Consider the following 12,880-nt stretch of genomic DNA (forward strand, 5'->3'; position numbering starts at 1 on the left):
TGAAGAGTCTTCTAACAGGATCTCAGCTAATAGTACGCTAAAAGACGATGAAGTGCTATCAGCAGAAATAACTGCTGTGTTCCAGAATTAGGCTTTTAATGTGCTTTTCTTTTTTGGAGACCTTTTTTGTTGCTGTGGCAGAGGAGGGATAAGTACTCACTGTGAAATACACATTTCGGTATTTTATGAACAAATCTTCCCATTTCTGATCTATCAGTAAACTGAACCATAGCAAGATGGGAGCATGCTCCTTTAAAGCTAGTGAAATTGTTAGCTGTTTGTCATTGCTCCTTAAAATTTGATTTTTTAAATATAACTCTAGTTCTTGTTTAAAAAATATTTATCAAGTTTAATATGAGATATAGTTATGAAACATGTAAGTCAGAACATGTGCAGGACAAAGAAATAGCCATGAAAAATGTTAATCATATCAACGTGTATGCAAATTAAAACTCCTGAAATGAAGTTGCCTAGAATTCATGGCAAATGAATATATTGTATATAAATATCTACTTTAGATTGGAAATGACCAGCAGAGTCAATGAAAATGTGTACTGTTGTTGTTTTGAAAGTACCAACATATCGGTGGTACCTGATCAAAATGCTTTAAGCTGCAGGATTCAGGTATTTGCTAATATGATAAACCAAGTGTTTCATATCCACATCACATCAACTGTGGGTAAAATACATTATTTTTGCATTGGTTAAATATAAAATTGAAGAACTCTTAGGGAACTTTACACACTGCATTTGTTTTCCCAGATCATCTTGAAGTATTTTTATTGCTGATGATTTCAGCATTGATTTCAGTTAAAGCCTAATAGAAAAACCTTTTCTTCGGAGATCTTCAGTCTCATAAATTGCTTAAGTGGTTTGGTAGTATTTCTTAACTTAGTATCTTAATTTAATTTCTTAATTTAATATCTTAATTTCTTAATTTCCATAGCCAAAAGGATAAACAAATAACAAACATTTTCAAACTTTGTAATCCAAACATGCTAAATAATGTTTCTTCATGTGATGTGCTCCAGCCTGAATCTTGTAAATTAAGCACACAGCTTGCAAATATTCACGTCATATTAATTTCTGTGGTGATATTGTTTGTGATGGCTGACGTTTCAGCCACTTAAAAGGGAATGGCCCTTTAGTCTTCAAGGTAGCTCATTACTCTTCTTTAATCTTTAACCATTTTATTCTCACTAAAGCTATCCACAAGTAAAAGCCTTTTCCTTTACCATCTTTCAAAGGAGACATTCAGTGTCTGTAATCTCTCATAATATTATCATGTCAGAGGACAAAATAGCGCCTTTGGAAAACTGTGAAGTATTGGATCATGAGATTTAACCTTTTGCTAAGTGTGAACTAAAACTGCTCTCTTAAAATATACTATCAAATCTCTTTGCCCACTGTTTCGATCCAAAGAGTACAAAATCCTCGCTATACTCACTTTTCTGTGTATTCTACCCAGACTTGGAAAGTCCAAAGTCTTATTTGTCCCTCATATACAATAGTAAAAAAACAAGATATACAGTAGAGTTACATTGCTCTAAACCTACTTGAGCCACAGCAATGTCATATACGGAATCTTTCAAGCAATTTTAGTAAAACTATTTGTTTTACTAAGAATACTTAAGGTATTTTGTACATATAAAAAGATAAGTGATACTCATTCCTACCAATCTTCCTGCAAAGCTCTCGGCACTGGAGAGATTGCTGCTTTCAAAAGGAAAAAACTTGTAGATCAGTAGTAAAATTTCAAATGGCAAAATTCAGCAGTGCATTTTAGTTGATTTTTGAAAATCCAACCAGTTATTCTAAGTATTTTACCTCTCAAGAGAGAATTGAAATTACTTAGGGAGAAAGAGTTTTAGAGCCCCAAGCAACTTTCCGCAAAGTTTTCTAACGGAAACTGGGTGAAGCCCTTTAGAAAAAGAACCTCTTTTTTTCGGCATACTTGAACATGCCAGATACACCGCTATTAGATAAACTATTATTTCCCATATTTATAAGGGGGACAAAGCTTAGTCTTGAAATCTGCTGCTAGCTGAAACAGTAAAGTATTATAGATATGCATTTTAGATTTTGGATAAATACCAATTCCAGTAAGTTGTAAGCGTAATTTTTTTTTTTTGAATACGATGCTTTTGAAGAGGTGCAGACTGCCCGCTGAAGGCATGTGGGAATACAGGGAGGGCAGTACAGCGCTGTACTGTCACTCCAGGGCAACACAGTTGTCTTTCGCAGGAGCATTCACGGGAAATTAAAACCATTTGAGCAAATGAGGATAATGCGATTCAGGCAATCTGTAAGTTAATTGGCAACCGATTTACTACGGATTTGTAACCTACCTTCTGTGAAAAGAGCACTGTGTGTTAATTGGGACTGAGCAGGCAGCGCTGCGCGTGTACAGGCGTTTGCACGTGTGTTACCTGCGCTGCATCAACATGCGCAGGCAAACTCTTAATAATATGGTAGTTCCTGCAAAATATTCTGACTGTTCACTTCTTTACTGATTTTAAGACGTGAAGCTTTCTTCCCCCATTTATGAAATGTATTTTCATGAATTTCGTGCCAAATTACTCTGTAAAATTACCTGAAAAGCTAGGAAAAGGTAGGCGAGTGTTTTGTGATGTCACCCTTTGCTGTCGGCAAAAAACAGCTGCAGAATCGCCTTTGTGGTGGCAGAGTACGCGTTTGCTAATGTACCGCACGGACAAGGAAGCAAGCCGTTAAAGGGAATTAAATATCTCTCGACAGCAGGGCTGCAGTGCCGCTGCTGCTTCACTCACCAGCAGCTCGTGCTCAGTGCCGAGGAGATGGCAGAGGCAGTGGAGGGGGGAGAAGGCCGTTGTGCGGAGAGGCGTAGTCCCAACCGCTGGTTCGGCTCGCGGGGAAAGGCAGCCCCGGCGGTGTCATCACATTTGCTGCGAAGCCGGGAGCAGGGAGCTCAGTTTTGCCCCCTCCCCGTGGCCGGGAGGAGCCTCCGGGCTCTGCTCTGCCGTGCTGGGGGAGCGCGAGGCTCCCCTGGAGAGGGCAGGGCCAGCGCCAGGCAGCCCTTTCACCTCGCTGCTCTTTCAGCAGAGCATGGCATAAGTGAACAGCAGGGCAGCACCTCCGCAGGGTCCACCGCAAGCAAAACGCACTGCCCGGAGTGACTTTTGCATATGGTATCGCATCTCAGCCTGCCAGGGATTCCCAAAGGCCACTGAGGCCAACTGTGCATAGGGATCCACCCAACAGGGCCTGAGGAATGGCAGCATGGCGTGTGGGACAAGGCGCAGCTTGTCGCGAGGCGTTCTCCCCAAAACTAGCCAAAACTAAGCACAGCTCCAGTAGTCCTCCTCCTCTGCCCAGGCCAAAGGATTGGCTACATTTTTGCCACACAGCACTTAGCCCTGGGTCTCCTCCTGGCCCCATGTAATGCCCCATGGCCTTAAGTCAGTTAGTATTTTTGTACGTTTTTCCTCAGTTCAAAATATCTGAAATAAAGCGAAGCCAGTGGTGTCCCCCATCGCAGCGGCATTTCCATAGGATAACACCAAGGCCATGTAATTTATGATATGGGGTGCGTTGTGAGGGTCTGTAGGGTTACTTAAGGGGTAAATCCTGCTGGGGTAGTTTCAGATGTCACCCCTGGGTAAAATGGGGGGACACAAACCTGATGCAGCCCTGTCTATACTATATAGTAGAATTGGCCCCGGCACATACTGTCTCCCAGGCTGGGCCTGGACATTGTCCCAAAGAGCGCGAGGCAGCATGGGCCACAGCTTCCAGGTCGTGCTAACAGTTTAAGTCACGCTCACGGTCAGCAGCACAGTCTGCTGATTTGTTCCCTGTGCTTGTTTTATTTAGCAGGATGGCTGTAGCTTCTGAGTCCAGTAACCTCAAAGGTTAAGTCAGCCTGGCTCTGGGACAGCTCAGAGAAACTCCCTGCTTTAATTCAGCTGGGTTTCTGTCACTTTGCTGGCATCCCGGGCACCATCCTGCTGAAGGACTCTGCCAGGTCTTTGACAAGAACAATAATCCATTTGGTCAAAATCCTCCTCCTTGGCAGAGGGACACAGAAAAGCACGTTACAGACCTTTTCCAGTTAAAAGCTTGAGCTTTATGCTGTCATTATCCTAACTGACGAGCACTGCTCTGCAAGAGCAGTCTGCTTCAGAACATCAGAACGCCGGCTTTTTTAGGTAGGTGGATACCTGGGATGGATAAGTGTCTCATCATTCAGGAACCAGACTTCTAGGCTCTAGGCTCTCTTAGTCTTTCTTTTATTGCTCATTTAAATGTAATTAACTCTGTAGTATATTTATACAAGACTTTTAAGCATCCTAACAGCTAATGAAGATTACAGGCTAGTCCCAGCAGTACTTGACAAGGCGCTCATATGACCAAATAGATACAAAAATAGTGTTATTTCATTCAGGGAGCTTATCTCCAGAAACCTCAGCAGATCTTTTGTAGTATCAGATCTGAGCTATTCCAAAGCAAGTTGGGTAGCAAAAACTGGAGTGTTTGCATAGGATTCACTCAGAGGAGGCTATCAGCTTTTAAGGTGACTGGCACTTTCATGCTAAAACAAAAAAAAAATGGAGATGACATTTGTTTTGTTCTCACAGATATTTGCAATAGCTTTGAAATCTGATAGGACTCTTTTTATATAAAATCTTGTGGACACAGGTCCACAAATGATCCTCTAGATCATTTTTGAGTGAGTCAATGCACATTTAGCCCTGTTGGCAGAAATGGCACATTGTAGAATAGATTATCTAAAGAAAAGCCACTGTTCATGTTTGCATTGCTATCTGCAATACTGAGTGAGAAGTATTTTGCCTCTGTTTCTAAGTTTTGGGGGTTTTTTAATTTAATCTCACTATGAAGTTTTCTCTGTTGCTTATTTTCTGATCCCATCAGGACTCACTCTAATAAGACATTTGATTACCAGAGCTGTCATCAGAGTGTGCCGATATGGACCCTACCATCCCGTGGGGCACGTTACAACTACATAACAGGATCACGACACATTAGATGAACCCAGACCTCATGTACAGGAAGAGGGCTTGACACCCGCTCCCACTGAAGTTCATGGCAAAAGTACTGATTTGATTGCTGAAGGATCTTCAACCCTAATACAAAGTCTTCTTACCTTACTGTCTTTCCAAGCCATGCCTTCCGTGGCAGCTGCCTGTGGAGCCCTAAAAAGCCCAGGCTTGTTTATTTGTCTGATGAGAATGCGTGACATTCATAAAGACACCCATAAAAATCTACCTCAAGGCAAACCTGTGACAATATCGTGAAAACACTGAGTATTAGTAACTAATTAAACAGGGAGTTTGACCTTTCAGCCTACTGTGTTGTGCTCTGCCAGATGCTATGGCACACCCTTATCATGTAATTGATCTTTGCTTGGTTCACAATATATAAAGCTTGAGATCTTCTTATAAATCACAGGTAGGGTATAGCCTTATCAGACTGTTTCAGGACAGCTTTCAGCTGTCTTCATGTGCTGTTTAATATTAAACCTGACAAAAGGTTACTCCAGGAATCTGTCCACTTGGACAGAAGTTGGAATCCGTGCAACCTGGCCTGCAGTCAGCAGGGTAGCAATTGTGTGATTACTGGGTCCGAATCTGTGTCCATTTAAAGAAGTGAAGAGTATTCTGTGCCTTTACCCCAGCATTTGGAGGCAATGTTAAAAAGAGGAATAATTCAGTAGGAAGAGGAGGAGAGGAATGTATTTTCCATGACTAACTGCTATTAAAAAAAGACTTGAAGTGGTGAACACTAGGAAGGGCTGCGGAGCCTAATTCTAATTTTACCTGATGTGATGTTAATCAGGAATCACTCCTGGGCTGTGGATCAAACTGGCATGGTACATTACAGTACCTCAGCTTGGCATCAGATCCAAATCTCCCAGGAGATCCTTCTGCCAGTCCTGTTGGCACTGAAATCTAGATGAAGGGCCTGGCCTTGATAAAGCTCGGCATTCACACAGTGAATGGTTTTACCCACGTTCGGGAAGAGGACCAGTTAGCACACCATAACATTAACACTGCACGTTTTACACTACTTGCAGATGTCTCAGCAGCTTCCCTGCTGCTGGAGTTCATTGATGTGTTACCTCGTCTTAAATCCTGGTTTAGTATTACACCTGTGAGCAGCCCTGTGGTCCTTTGGTCTTACAAGTGTCTTATTTTTGCTTTTTAGAGCAGAGCTTAGCGTAGTTTTGAAAACTAACATACCTGTGGAATGATTTAAGACTCCTATTCTCTTGCGGATGAACACAATAATCCCCGGAAGGGCAGACTCAGCTAACACACACGCAGGTAAAACTGACTGCACCTAGCAACCCCATCGGTTATGCTGGCCTTGGTGTCCTGGTTGTTGGGGCAGTTACTGTACTGACTGTGAAAGGTCACTAATACAAATGGGTAGAAGAACAGAGACAGCTTCATAGATGCATCCAGAAGTTTTACACTCATTTATTGCTGTTCCATCACGTTCTAGCATGTACTGGTCTTAGGACTGGGACTGACATATTTCCTTTCCACGGCTAAATTCCTGTGAGCCTTCTTGCCTTTGCGCGTGAGTGTCGCAGCACGTGGGGGGAAAGCCTGTGGACAAAGCAGCAGCAGCAGGACATTTCTGCAGAAGGCTCTTTCTCTTCTACAAGCTGGACTATAAGCAGAGAGGCACAGTCCCCTTCCTTGCGCCTTCTTCCTTGGTCCCCAGCTCCACGTGCCGCCTGCGTTTTCCTCTGTGCGTGGTGCATTTTCCGGTGCTGGACGGCTGTCGCGGGTCCTCGTCGTTCTCCCTGAGCCTGGCCGTGCCAGCCCGCAGGGTGCCGTTCCTCTGGGGAGCAGTCGTCGCCCCTTTTTTGGTGCTTTGGTCTCACCCGGTGCCTGCGCTTTTGAGGGCTTTGGACTCTCGCACCCTCTGGTTTGACACTAGCGTTACGGGTAGCTCTGTGAGCGCAGAATAACGGCCGATTGCTGTCACAGGCGAAGGAGCTCAGGCAGCGCCGGCACGCCGTGATCAGTCCTGGCGAAGCCGGCCGAGGCCTGGCCTGCACTGCTGAAACACTGCAGGGGCTGTGGCCTGCTCCTAGCAGTGGTGTCACTGCGCCTTTCCGGGTTTATGGCCTTCGTGGGCAGGACAGAAACCCTGCTGTGTCCCCAGGGATATAGACGGAGGAGACTGCATCGTCGTTATTAACGGGTGCCTCCGCAGGACGGTGCTGCGGTTGCTTCTCCCGGCCTCGGCGCCGCGGGGGCGGGCGGCGGCAGGTAAACGCTGGCCCCGAGGCAGCTGTGCCCCCTCCCGGCCGCCGGGCGGCGCTGCCGGGGCGGCTCGCGGCGGGGGCGGCGTGGGCGAGGCGAGGCGGCCGCCGGCTGTGCCGTGCCCGGGAGAGCGCGCTGCGGAGGCCAAGGCGGGGGGGCACAGAGGCGACGGGCTGCGGTCGCGGCGGGGTGGAAGGAGGAAGGGGCTTCCAAGGCCCCAGCAAGGCTCTTGCTTTCCTGCAGCTCCCAGGAGACCGTGCGGCCGCCGGACGGACGTTCCCCTCCCGGCTCGGGGCTGGCGCCGCCGCGGGCGTGCAGGTAAGTGGTGCTGGGGGAAGGGGCTAGTGCTCCCTGGGGCGGCGGGGGGCAGGGGCTGGAGTGTCCCCATGGGGGGGGGAGCTGCTGTCGCGCAGCAGGGAAGGGGCTGTGGGACCTGGGGTCTGCGGGGCCATGCGCAGCCTCTGCCTGGGGGGTGCACGTCGCTCCTGCCCTCTGGCCGGCCACAGGCAGTGGGACTGGGACCCCGCTCCCTGCCTGCTTGCTCAGCTGCTGAGGCCGGGGAACTCACACCACTGCTGTAGCGGCGTGTCAGCGTGGGTTTGGGGCAGCAGCCGCTGTTCCTCGAGGCTCCCGGACAGTGCAGCCCCTGCAGTTACTGCTCTGCTTGCGGCTGCCTCTGAGCGCGGACGGCACCAGGGCTGCGGGAGGAGAAAAGCCCTTCTTGCCTGCCTCGGCTGTGCCCCACGCAGAGGTGGCGAAGCAATAGGCTGCCCCGGGCCTCGGGGGTCTGGGCCGCAAGGACGGTCGCTGCTGACAGAGTGAAATAAAGCCTGAAGGGCTGGAGCCCAGCAACCGCCTGCCTGCAGGGAGGGTCCCCCCGGCCCAGTTCCCAAGCACAGCCCGACATGCACAGGGGCTGGGGTGCCCCCCCCCCCCCAACACCCTCCTGGGGCCTCAAACAGACTCAGAGTGCTGCGCTGGGGCTCAGAAACTGGGGTCCTGCAGCTCTGGGAATGTTAAAACAGAGGATAAAGGGGTGGTTTGGGGGGGGCTCCGAAATGGCGGCTGAGTCCTGTTTTTGTGGGGCTTGAAAACAGATTAATTGGACTGGTTTGAGAGCTCAGAAACAGGGGCTAGGTCCTGTGTTTTTGGTGCTCAAAAACAACTCCGTAGGCTGTTTTGTGGCTCAGAAATGGAGGTTAAGTCCTGCATTTTTGGCGCTCAAAACCAGATTCATTGAACTGGTTTCAGAGCTCAGAAATGGGGATTAAGTCCTGCATTTCTGGTGCTTGAAAACAGGCTATGTCATCAGTTGGGGGGGGTGGGGGGGGCAAAAACAGGGGCTAAGTTCTGCATTTTTGGTGCTCAAACACAGGCTCAGTGGGCTGTTTTGGGGGCTCAGAAATGGAGGTTAAATCCTGCATTTTTGTGTCTTGAAAACTGGTTCAGTGGGCTGCTTTGGGGCTGGAGAAACAGGATGGGGGTCAGATGTGGGGCTTAGAAAGGGAAGCTAAGTCCTGTGGTTTTGGGGCTCAAAGGTGGGTCCAGGGGGCTGCTGTTGGGGCTCAGAGTCCATTTCTGAGCCCCTAAACAGCCCCCAGACCTGTGGTTGAGCTGCAAGAAGGCAGGGTTTAGCTTCCCTTTCTCAGTCCTGCATTTCTGGGCCTCAGAAAGCAGATGCTGGGGGCTTGGAGACAGAGGCCAGGTCTTGGGTTTTTGAGCTCAAAAACAGAGACTAAGTCCTGTGTTTCTGGGGCTTGAAAACTGGTCCAGGGGGCTGTTTCTGAGCTAAAAGCCAGAGACTAAGTCCTGTGTTTCTGAGCTCAAAACCAGAGGCTAAGTCCTGTGTTTCTGAGCTCAAAACCAGAGGCTAAGTCCTGCGTTTTTGGAACTTGAAAGCAGAGACTCAGCCATCTGTTTTCAGCCCCAGAACCAGAGGCCAAGGGGGCCTGTTTGTGGGTGGTGGGAGGGTGAGAGGGGTGGGAGGGTGGTTGGGCTGGGTGGTGGGAGGGGGGTGGGCAGGGCCCCTGGACCCTCACCGGAGGTGGGGGTCCACGCGCGGGCGTCCCGGCAGCAGGGAGGCTGGCATGCACCAGGCCGAACCTCGCGTCTGAGATAGTCTCTGGCGCGAAAGCGCTTTTTGGGGAGGAAACACGAGCAGACACCGTCTTCCAGTTCCCCTGTTTATTCCCCATTTGTACAAGACTTGGACTCTTTATTCAATGTGTGCATGGAGTATGTACACTGTTAATAAACTAACTGTGCAGTATGTATGGAATACTGAACTATGATATTAATATGCAAGCTGTGACAGTGATTGATTTACGACCTTGTCAGTCACCACCACTGCTGTCATGAGGCCGAGCCCTAAGGAGCCGGAGCTGAGCTGCGAGGAGCCCCCGCTGTGCTCCCAGCAGGCTCCCAAGGAGGCCCAGAGCCAGGCGGGCGCAGGCAGGTCGTCCCCAGCCAGGAGCGGGGCCCCGCGCAGGGCGGGAGGGAGGCGAGCGGAGGCATCGTCCTGCTGCGAGCAGGGAGCCGGGCGGCTCCTGTCCGGGAGGAAACAAACCTCGTGGTGCTCCCGGCTTCGCTGCGGAGCGCAGAAAGGAGGCGCGAGGCCGTCGCGCGGTGTCGGCAGCCCCTGGCCAGGACACAGAGACAGGCAGCGAGGCTGGAGCTGTTACTCACCAGGGACACAAGCCCCCAGGCTCCTCAGGGAGAAGGCACCGGGGGAAAACGTCCCCCGGCTCACCAGGAAGCGCAGCTCCAGCGCCGACGCTGACTGGGCGCAGGTTGAGACCGTCACCGGCAGCAGCAGCTCCCAGGGCAGTGCTGGTCGTCACAGCTTTCCTGAACTCCCGGCACAGCGACCTGTCCTGCGCAACGCAAGGCACAAACCCATCGGGCAGAGGATTTAACGCAGCGCTGCCTGTGCCCCAGCTCCCCCCACGCCACCCTCCCTCCCGCAGGCATTTCCTCCCCTCATAAGAACATTTTGTACCATGCACGGACAGTCGGGGCCATTTCCCAGCCCAGGCAGCTCTGCTCAAGCGCAGCCATCACACGGAGGAGATGGAGCGCGTGGCGGCTGCCCTTCGCCACTCACCATCGCCGGGGCCAGCACTGCCCCTGCCCTTGGGAGAGCCCCAGCAGCAGGGGGACAGTCCCCCCACGCTGCACGGCCCTGGTGCTGCCCGGCCATGCAGACAGACTGGTGCTGAACCCCGGGCATCACCCGGTTCAGCTGTGTCCACGTGCCGGGTGCCACCCAGCCCCTGCACTCAGTCCTGGGGCTTCAGGGACAGAGGCAGCCTTTGAGCCCACGCAGCCACAGCCCCTGGACCCAACCCTGCCGCGGCCCGGGGAGGCAGCCGCCCCGTGGGGAGCCCTGCCGGGGGGACGGGCACTGCAGCCGCTAGTGACCCTCAGACTGCTCCCTGCCACAGGACAACAAGCACAAACTGATGCTACAATCCAAAATGAGATATTTTTTTTTGTTTGTTTTCCCCCTAAACAACAGCCCTGACAAACCCCTGGGCTCCGGGGTCCTTGGAGACCCCTTAGGCACTGCTGGGCCTCTGGCCAGCGGTGACGCCCCACTGGGTCCCTCAGCACAGGCCCCGATGTCACAGCGAGGCTTCGATGTGTTCAGTCACAGAGCCTGGGCACTCACCCACGATCTCCTGCAGCTCCTGCATCCGCCAATGCTCCTCACCTGGTGGGTGTCGGTGCTCCTCATGGAGGCTCACAGCTGAGCCTTTCTGTCTCCTTGTTGCACCTCCACAGCATCACCTGTGCTGACAAAAGCCCCTCCCCGGTGAGGACACAGCAGCAGAACCACAGCAAGGACATGGCTCCTGTGTCCAGGGATGAGTTTCCACCTCAGGGCCCAACCACTCTGCACTGAGACCAGAGCCACCCCCTTCTCCACACACCCCTGCAGGGGCACCCCGGGGAGATGCCATGTCTGGGGTGCCCTGGTGTGAGCACCCTCCCTTCCCCCTGAATTACCGAGGCTGCCAGAGGCACCAGGAGCCCAGCCAGGGATCTGCTTTCTGCTCCCCCAGCTGCCCCTGATGCCGGCTATGGGGAGGAGGCTGTCAGCAAGCAGCTGGGACCCAGGCAGCCAGGACACCCTCCTCCCATGCTGCTCCCCGGAGGCAGCAAAACCAGGTTACTGAGAGCAAACCCTGCTTTTAAGGCATCCATCTTGCAGCACCTGATGGCATCACCAGGGTCCCTGCTGCACCGGGACAATTTGGGCCCATGGCAGCGAGCGTCATCAGGGCTCCCTGCGCGGTGACCACAGACACCACAACCCCAGAGCGCATGTGGGGCAAGTGGCAGCTGCAACCACCCGCCACCAGCATCGTGGGGGACAGGCCTGTCCCGGGGGCAGCCACGTGCCCGCAGCACGGCTGAGTGCACCTCAGCCCCAGGAAGCACCGGGTGCCCAGAGCAGGCTCTGACTTGGCCCCTTCCCTGCAGGACCTGGGCGAGGAAGGTGGAAAACAGGCAACGACCAGGTGGCAGCGGGACTAGGGGAACCGGCAGCAGGTCCAGGGGCCGCCCCAGCAGCGAGAAGTCCCAGGACACAGAGCGAAGCTCCGGGCACGGCAGGAGCCGGCAGGCAGAACCGGGAGCAGCGGCACCGCCAGCGCAGGGGGACGGGAGCGGGCCGGGCCGGCAAGACCGACCCCACGGAGAGGGGAGCAGAGAGCAGCTCCGACTGCGACCGCTCAAGAAGAAAGAGGAAGCGGAACCGGGCGGCGCTTAAATGGGAGGGAAGGGGGCGGGGCGGGGCCTCGGGCACCGCCTGCTGCTGCTGCGGGGCGGCGCTGCGGGCCGGGCGCACTTGGGCTCCGCCTGGCGGCCGCGGGCGACACTGCCGGGCCGGGCCGAGAGCCGGGGGAGAGCCGGGGGCGAGGACGGAGAGGAGGAGCCCGACGTCGCGGCCTCCCGGCAGCGAGGTAGGAAGCCGAAGCTCTCGCCGTGAGCCGTGTCGGGCTGTGCCGGGGCCGGGGCAGCCCGTGTCCCTCTGCCGCCCGCCAGACCCGGGCGGGAGGCCGGGCTCCAGGAAGGGCAGCGCTGTGCCCCTGCGTCTGGGGAAGCAGCCTGATCCTGGGGCTGGTCTGCGTCTGGTGACACGGACCCTGCTGGGCCAAACCCAGGCGGCCCCCACGACCCAGGCAGTTAAAGCCGAGGTGACCCGCTTGCGGCGGGGCGGCGGGGGGGGGGGGGTGTTTTGCGGCCGAGGACAGCGCGTCCCGCGTCGCCCCAGGGGCAGTTTGGGCCCCGGCACCGCAGCGGTCGCTGACCCAGCGGCCGGGCCGGTGCCGGGTGCGGCCCTGACGCCGGTGCCGGTGCCGTTGCAGCTCTGCGGGTGCTGCGGAGCGACGGGGACCCGCGGGTGCAGCAGGCGGCCGCTCGGCTCCTCCGGGACACCGGCCTCGAGCAGCCCCCGCGGCGGCGCTGAAATAAACCTCGCCGGGAACCTGCCGCAGCAGCGGGGCGTTTCTGCGCCGGGGCCCGGGAGCCGCTTCGCCCCCCGCCGCCCCCGTTGGCCGCCGGGTCCCCGGGGCTCCGGCCGGGGCCGCTGTCCCGGG

General features: G+C 53.6%; 1 protein-coding gene and 2 long non-coding RNA genes across 5 annotated transcripts in view; 1 reads left to right on the forward strand and 2 right to left on the reverse strand.

Moving 5' to 3' along the window:
• Positions 1 to 5,306, reverse strand: part of ABCG2 (ATP binding cassette subfamily G member 2 (JR blood group)) — a 28,549-nt gene extending 23,243 nt beyond the window's left edge. For 2 of the 3 annotated variants that reach the window (XM_064510388.1, XM_026102743.2), the window contains exon 1: positions 2,790 to 2,986. The gene's annotated coding sequence lies outside the window, so the exon portion shown is untranslated. Of the gene's footprint in view, positions 1 to 2,789; positions 2,987 to 5,143 lie in introns of those variants that run through there. The other variant, XM_064510387.1, reaches the window with a different exon arrangement.
• Positions 1 to 11,884, forward strand: part of LOC135328117 (uncharacterized) — a 37,016-nt gene extending 25,132 nt beyond the window's left edge. The window contains exons 2-3 of the long non-coding RNA XR_010388847.1: positions 7,521 to 7,595; positions 11,763 to 11,884. This is a non-coding gene — a long non-coding RNA (uncharacterized LOC135328117). The remainder of the gene's footprint in view (positions 1 to 7,520; positions 7,596 to 11,762) is intronic.
• LOC135328116 (uncharacterized) lies at positions 9,447 to 11,876 on the reverse strand. The gene is made up of 3 exons (XR_010388846.1): positions 11,766 to 11,876; positions 10,948 to 11,066; positions 9,447 to 10,150 (listed from the first exon to the last, which is right to left on the reverse strand). It is a non-coding gene; the product is annotated as an uncharacterized LOC135328116 (long non-coding RNA).
• Positions 11,885 to 12,880: the final 996 nt, after the last annotated feature.

The sequence above is a fragment of the Dromaius novaehollandiae genome, chromosome 4 (genome assembly GCF_036370855.1).
Source record: "Dromaius novaehollandiae isolate bDroNov1 chromosome 4, bDroNov1.hap1, whole genome shotgun sequence".
Classification (NCBI taxonomy): domain Eukaryota; kingdom Metazoa; phylum Chordata; class Aves; order Casuariiformes; family Dromaiidae; genus Dromaius; species Dromaius novaehollandiae.